Genomic DNA, 7,697 nt, shown 5'->3' on the forward strand with positions numbered 1-7,697 from the left:
TCCGCTGTTTTATTAACAAAGGTTTTATTTAAAAAGTCTCATATATAGTCGTTCTCGTTTATACAACTGTGTTATGATATGATTGGTCACAATTACCCCTGGTCCATTTTGGGGGGTGTGACAGATTGACGCCGTTGGATAGTAAATTTTTACTCAAATTAGCAAACGGTAAATTAATTTCAGCAGATTATATATGCCGGAATCGAGAAATTAAACTGGGTAGCGAAATATCTAAGATTGATTTGATACCAGTAGAGTTAGGGAGTTTTGATGTAATAGTTGGCATGGACTGGCTGAAGGAGATGAAAGCGGAGATCGTATGTTACAAAAATGCAATTTGCATTGTACGAGAAGAAGGAGAACCCTTAATGGTGTACGGAGAAAAGGGCAACACGAAGCTACATCTTATTAGTAATTTGAAGGCACAAAAACTAATAAGAAAAGGTTACTATGCTGTTCTAGCACACGTCGAGAAAGTACAAACTGAAGAAAAGAGCATCAATGATGTTTCCGTCGCAAAAGAATTTCCCGATGTATTTCTGAAAGAATTACCGGGACTACCTCCACATCGATCTGTTGAATTTCAAATAGATCTTGTACCAGGAGCTGCACCAATAGCTCGTGCTCCTTACAGACTCGCACCCAGCGAGATGAAAGAACTGCAAAGCCAACTGCAAGAACTATTAGAACGTGGTTTCATTCGACCAAGCACATCACCATGGGGAGCTCCTATTTTGTTTGTCAAGAAGAAGGATGGTACATTTAGGTTGTGTATTGACTACAGAGAGTTGAATAAACTTACCATCAAAAACCGTTATCCACTGCCGAGAATTGACGACTTATTTGATCAACTATAAGGCTCGTCGGTTTATTCGAAAATCGATTTACATTCTGGATATCATCAAATGCGAGTAAAGGAGGATGATATTCCAAAAACTGCTTTTAGGACGCGTTATGGTCATTACGAGTTTATGGTTATGCCGTTTGGATTGACTAACGCACCAGCTGTGCTCATGGACCTTATGAACCGAGTGTGTGGGCCATATCTTGACAAGTTTGTCATTGTTTTCATCGATGACATACTTATTTACTCAAAGAATGATCAAGAGTACGAAGAACATTTGAGAAAAGTGCTAGAAGTATTGAGAAAAGAAAAACTGTACGCTAAGTTTTCAAAGTGTGCATTTTGGTTGGAAGAAGTTCAATTCCTCGGTCACATAGTGAACAAAGAAGGTATCCAGGTGGACCCGGTAAAGATCGAAACCGTTGAAAAGTGGGAAACCCCAAAAACTCCGAAGCATATACGTCAATTTTTAGGATTGGCTGGTTACTACAGAAGATTCATCCAAGATTTCTCCAAAATAGCAAAACCCTTGACTGCATTAAAGCATAAAGGGAAGAAATTTGAATGGAAGGATGAACAAGAGAAGGCGTTTTAGTTATTGAAGAAAAAGCTAACTACGGCACCTATATTGTCATTGCCTGAAGGGAATGATGATTTTGTGATTTATTGTGACGCATCAAAGCAAGGTCTCGGTTGTGTATTAAACGAACGAAGGTGATTGCTTATGCGTCTAGACAATTGAAGATTCACGAGCAAAATTATACAACTCACGATTTGGAATTGGGTGCTGTTGTTTTTGCATTAAAGACTTGGAGGCATTATTTATATGGAGTCAAAAGTATTATATATACCGACCACAAAAGTCTCCAACATATATTTAATCAGAAGCAACTGAATATGAGACAACGCAGGTGGATTGAACTGTTGAATGATTATGATTTTGAGATTCGATAACACCCGGGGAAGGCGAATGTGGTAGCCAACGCTTTGAGTAGAAAGGACAGAGAACCTATACGGGTAAAAGCTATGAATATAATTATTCGTACTAACCTTACTACTCAAATAAAGGAGGCGCAACAGGGGGTTGTAAAAGAAGGAAAGTTGAAGAATGAGATACCCAAAGGATCAGAGAAACATCTTAATATTTGGGAAGATGGAACCCGATATAGGGCTGATAGAATTTGGGTACCAAGGTTTGGAGATGTGAGAGAAATGGTACTTAAAGAAGCACATAAAACCAGATATTCAATACATCCCGGAGTGGGGAAGAGGTATAAAGATCTCAAGAAACACTTTTGGTGGCCGGGTATGAAAGCCGATATTGCTAAATATGTAGGAGAATATTTGACGTGTTCTAAGATCAAAGCTGAACATCAGAAACCATCAGGTCTACTACAACAACCTGAAATCCCGGAATGGAAATGGGAAAACATTACCATGGATTTCATTACTAAATTGCCAAGGACTGCAAGTGGTTATGATACTATTTGGGTAATAGTTGATCGTCTCACCAAGTCAGCACACTTCCTGCCAATGAGAGAAGATGACAAAATGGAGAAGTTGGCCGATTTTATTTGAAGGAGGTTGTCTGCAGACATGGAATACCCGTCTCTATTATCTCTGATAGGGATGGTAGATTTGTTTCAAGGTTCTGGCAGACGTTGCAACAAGCATTGGGGACTCGTCTAGACATGAGTACTACCTATCATCCACAAACTGATGGACAGATCGAAAGGACGATATAAATGCTTGAAGACATACTACGAGCATGTGTTATTGATTTCGGAAACAGTTGGGATCGACACCTACCGTTAGCAAAATTTTCCTACAACAACAGTTATCATTCTAGTATTGAGATGGCGCCATTTGAGGCACTTTATGGTAGAAAGTGCAGGTCTCCGATTTGTTGAAATGAAGTGGGGGATAGATAGATTACGGGTCCGGAGATAATACAAGAAACTACCGAGAAAATCATCCAAATTCAACAACGATTGAAAACCGCCCAGAGTCGACAAAAGAGCTACGCGGATAGTAAAAGAAAAGATATAGAGTTTGAAATTGGAGAAATGGTCATGCTTAAGGTTTCACCTTGGAAAGGCGTTGTTCGAATTGGTAAACGGGGGAAACTAAATTCAAGGTACATTGGACCATTCAAGATTATAGATCGTGTCGGACCAGTAGCTTACTAACTGGAGCTACCTCAACAACTCGCGACTGTACATAACACTTTCCACGTCTCAAATTTGAAGAAATGTTTTGCTAAAGAAGATCTCACTATTCCGTTGGACAAAATCCAAATCACTGAAAAACTTCAATTCATTGAAGAACCTGTCGAAATAATGGATCGTGAGGTTAAGAGACTTAAGCAAAACAAGATACCGATTGTTAAGGTTCGATGGAATGCTCGTAGAGGACCCGAGTTCACCTGAGAGCGTGAAGATCAGATGAAGAAGAAATACCCGCATCTATTTCTAGAAGATTCATCAACACCTTCAACAGCTTAAAATTTCGGGACAAAATTTATTTAACGGGTAGGTACTGTAGTGACCAGAACTTTTCCATGTTTATATATATTAATTGAGATTGATATTTACATGACTAAATGTTTCCAACATGTTAAGAAATCAAACTTTTTAAGACTTGATTAAATGAAATAAGTTTCATATAGACAATTGATCACCCAAGTTGACCGGCGATTCACGAACGTTACAAAATTGTAAAAACTACATGTTGTGGTATATATAGACATATATATATGGTTTACATGAGATTATGATGAGTAAGTATCTCACTAAGTATATTAACAATGTGTGATATACATAAGAAATGAGATTACTAAGTTAAGAAACTCGAAATGATATATATAACGATTATCGTTATGATAACGTCTACTAAATATATATGTATCATATTAAGATATTGATACACTATATTTAACATGATAAAATGATATTTAAATATATCATTAAGTATGTTAACAATGAACTACATATGTAAAAACAAGACTACTAACTCAAGAATTACGAAACGAGACTTATATGTAACGATTATCGTTGTAACAATATTTTAATGTATATATCATATTAAGAGATATTCATACATCATAATATCATGATAATATAATAATTTAACATCTCATTTGATATAATAAACATTGGGTTAACAACATTAATTGAGATCGTTAACTTAAAGGTTTCAAAACAACACTTACATGTAACGACTAACGAAGACTTAACGACTCCATTAGAATGTATATACATGTTGTGTTTTGATATGTATTCTTACAATTTTGAAATACTTTAAGACACATATCAAAGTACTTCTACTTAACAAAAATGCTTACAATTACATCCTCGTTCAGTTTCATCAACAATTCTACTCGTATGCACCCGTATTCGTACTCGTACAATACACAGCTTTTAGATGTATGTACTATTGGTATATACACTCCAATGATTAGCTCTTAGAAGCCCATGTGAGTCACCTAACACATGTGGGAACCATCATTTGGCAACTAGCATGAAATATCTTATAAAATTACAAAAATATTAGTAATCATTCATGACTTATTTACATGAAAACAAAATTACATATCCTTTATATCTAATTCATATACCAACAACCAAAAATACCTACAAACACTTTCATTCTTCAATTTTCTTCATCTAATTGATCTCTCTCAAGTTCCATCTTCAAGTTCTAAGTGTTCTTCATAAATTCCATAAGTATAGTTTCATAAAAATCAAGAATACTTCCAAGTTTGCAAATCTACTTCCATGCTTTCTAATCCATTCCAAGTAATCATCTAAGATCAAGGAACCTTTGTTATTTACAGTAGGTTATCTTTCTAATTCAAGGTAATATTCATATTCAAACTTTGATTCAATTTCTACAACTATAACAATCTTATTTCGAGTGAAAATCTTACTTGAACTGTTTTCATGTTGTTCTTCTGGGAAAATGATTTTTCATATGAACATGAAACTATATCCAAAAATCTTTGTTAAACTCAAAGTGAAAGTATGTTTTTCAAAATGGTCATCAAGATGTCGTTCTTTCGACGGAAATGACTACCTCTTTAGTAATTGACATGTAACTTAAATTTCTGACTATAAACCTATACTTTTGCTGTTTGGATTCTTAAATTAGAGTTCAATATGAAACCATAGCAATTTGATTCACTCAAAACGGATTTAAGATGAAGAAGTTATGGGTAAAACAAGATTGGATATTTTTGATCTTTTTAGCTACGGGAAATGTTTAACAAATCTATACAAATCATATCCTAGCTAACTTATATTGTATTATACATGTATTCTAATATATTATGTAATCTTGGGATACCATAGACACGTATGTAAATGTTTTGACATATCATATTGACCCATGTATATATATTATTTGGAACAACCATAGACACTCTATATGCAGTAATGTTGGAGTTAGCTATACAGGGTTGAGGTTGATTCCAAAAATATATATACTTTGAGTTGTGATTTAGCCTGAGACGTGTATACACTGGGTCGTGGATTGATTCAAGATAATATATATCGATTTATTTCTGTACATCTAACTGTGGACAACTAGTTGTAGGTTACTAACGAGGACCGCTGACTTAATACACTCAAATCTTTAAAACATAATAAAAATGGTTGTAATTATATTTTGATCATACTTTGATATATATGTACATATTTGTATAGGTTCGTGAATCGATCCGTGACCAAGTCTTATTTCCGAGGAAGGAAATATCTGTGAAAGTGAGTTATAGTCCCACTTTTAAAATCTAATATTTTTGGGATGAGAATACATGCAGGTTTTATAAATGATTTACAAAATAGACACAAGTACGTGAAACTACATTCTATGGTGGAATTATCGAAATCGAATATGCCCCTTTTTATTAAGTCTGGTAATCTAAGAATTAGGGAACAGACACCCTAATTGACGCGAATTCTAAAGATAGATCTATTGGGCCTAACAAACCCCATCCAAAGTACCGGATGCTTTAGTACTTCAAAATTTATATCATATCCGAAGGGTGTCCCGGAATGATGCGGATATTCTTATATATGCATCTTGTTAATGTCGGTTACCAGGTGTTCACCATATGAATGATTTTTATCTCTATGTATGGGATGTGTATTGAAATATGAAATCTTGTGGTCTATTGTTATGATTTGATATATATAGGTTAAATCTATAACTCACCAACATTTTGTTGACGTTTAAAGCATGTTTATTCTCAGGTGAATACTAAGAGCTTCCGCTGTTGCATACTAAAATAAGGACAAGATTTGGAGTCCAAGTTTGTATGATATTGTGTAAAAACTGCATTCAAGAAACATATGTCAATGTAATATATTTCTATTGTAAACCATTATGTAATGGTCGTGTGTAAATAGTATATTTTAGATTATCATTATTTGATAATCTACGTAATGTTTTTAAAACCTTTATTGATAAAATAAAGGTTATGGTTGTTTTAAAAATGAATGCAGTCTTTGAAAAACGTCTCATATAGAGGTCAAAACCTAGCAACAAAATCAATTAATATGGAACATTTATAATCAATATGAACGGGATATTTCAAGTTAATCCACTGTTGACTCTGAAATGTTATTGGAGTTGGAAGGCTGGGAGTAAGTGCCCTTATTATATACTTATGGATTGCTTGATTCCGTCATTCACAAAGATTTCATAATAACTTGAGCATAAATAATCCTATGTTCACATAGACACGTATGAAGACATGCTAATGCAGTGACTTTCGACTATGTGATGATCATTGAAAATCAATTTATCAAGCTCTCGCTAACTCTGTGATTATTGCCGGGATAGTATGAATTTCCCTAATGAGTAAGGGCGATGTAAGGACATGGTGTCACTTGGCTATTGTTAGGACCATTAATATAGGATCATTTAATGATACATCTAACATGCTTTTACCACCTAGGCGAAATCATAAGATTTTCAGGAAAATGGTTAACTATTCAAAGTTCGTGACTTATTGTTTTGGTACAACAAATCACACGATGTTTAACCGTAATGATAATCTTATCAATACTACCTTTGATCATATGGAGCGTGTGAGGGATCACGTACTTTTCAATATGGTGATGGAAATATATGTATACTTCAGCCTTAACTGGCTAGGAATGTGGATACTATCCACTAGAGTATGATGGGATTCTTTTAATTGCTATAGTTCTCAGATGTGATTAGGGGGGTTTAGCTCAAACCGCAGCTCGCGAGAAAATGGAAAAACTTCAGGTCACTTAAGAACAGGCATCCTTCCTTCCAGCAGGGATGTGATAATTAAGCGTCAAAGATAAAGAGATAAGTTGTTTAAGAAAGAAAGAATGCAAAGCTTTACAACGTTTATGGCATAGGAGAATTTGTTAATCCACTCATGGGTATGAGATAGATAGTTTGGTTGAAACGATCTCTTCGTATATCTATGAATCAGATGATAATTACCCTTCATGTAATAACATTAAGATTTTTGAATTAATGTATTGGGAATTTTTCTTTGATTCACTTTCTATTCCATATTTCATGATATTGAAATTTCTATATGAATTACCGTAATATAATCACGTTGGCCAAGCGTCATTATATTTCACGAATTCATACTTCCACTTCAATATCACCCCATAAGGTCAGGACACGTGATCAAACTTAGATAGTTGACGTGGGAATGTTGAGTCATGAGTGACATCACTTCACGTGAGTCAAAGAATACATTGAATCACAATGGCGAAGTCAGGTCATAAGATACGTATGGATATGATAACAATCACATACTAACCGATCCTTTAGAGTCGGGATCAGGCAAGAGGATAGGGTTTTG

Source organism: Rutidosis leptorrhynchoides, chromosome 3 (assembly GCF_046630445.1).
Source record: "Rutidosis leptorrhynchoides isolate AG116_Rl617_1_P2 chromosome 3, CSIRO_AGI_Rlap_v1, whole genome shotgun sequence".
NCBI lineage: Eukaryota > Viridiplantae > Streptophyta > Magnoliopsida > Asterales > Asteraceae > Rutidosis > Rutidosis leptorrhynchoides.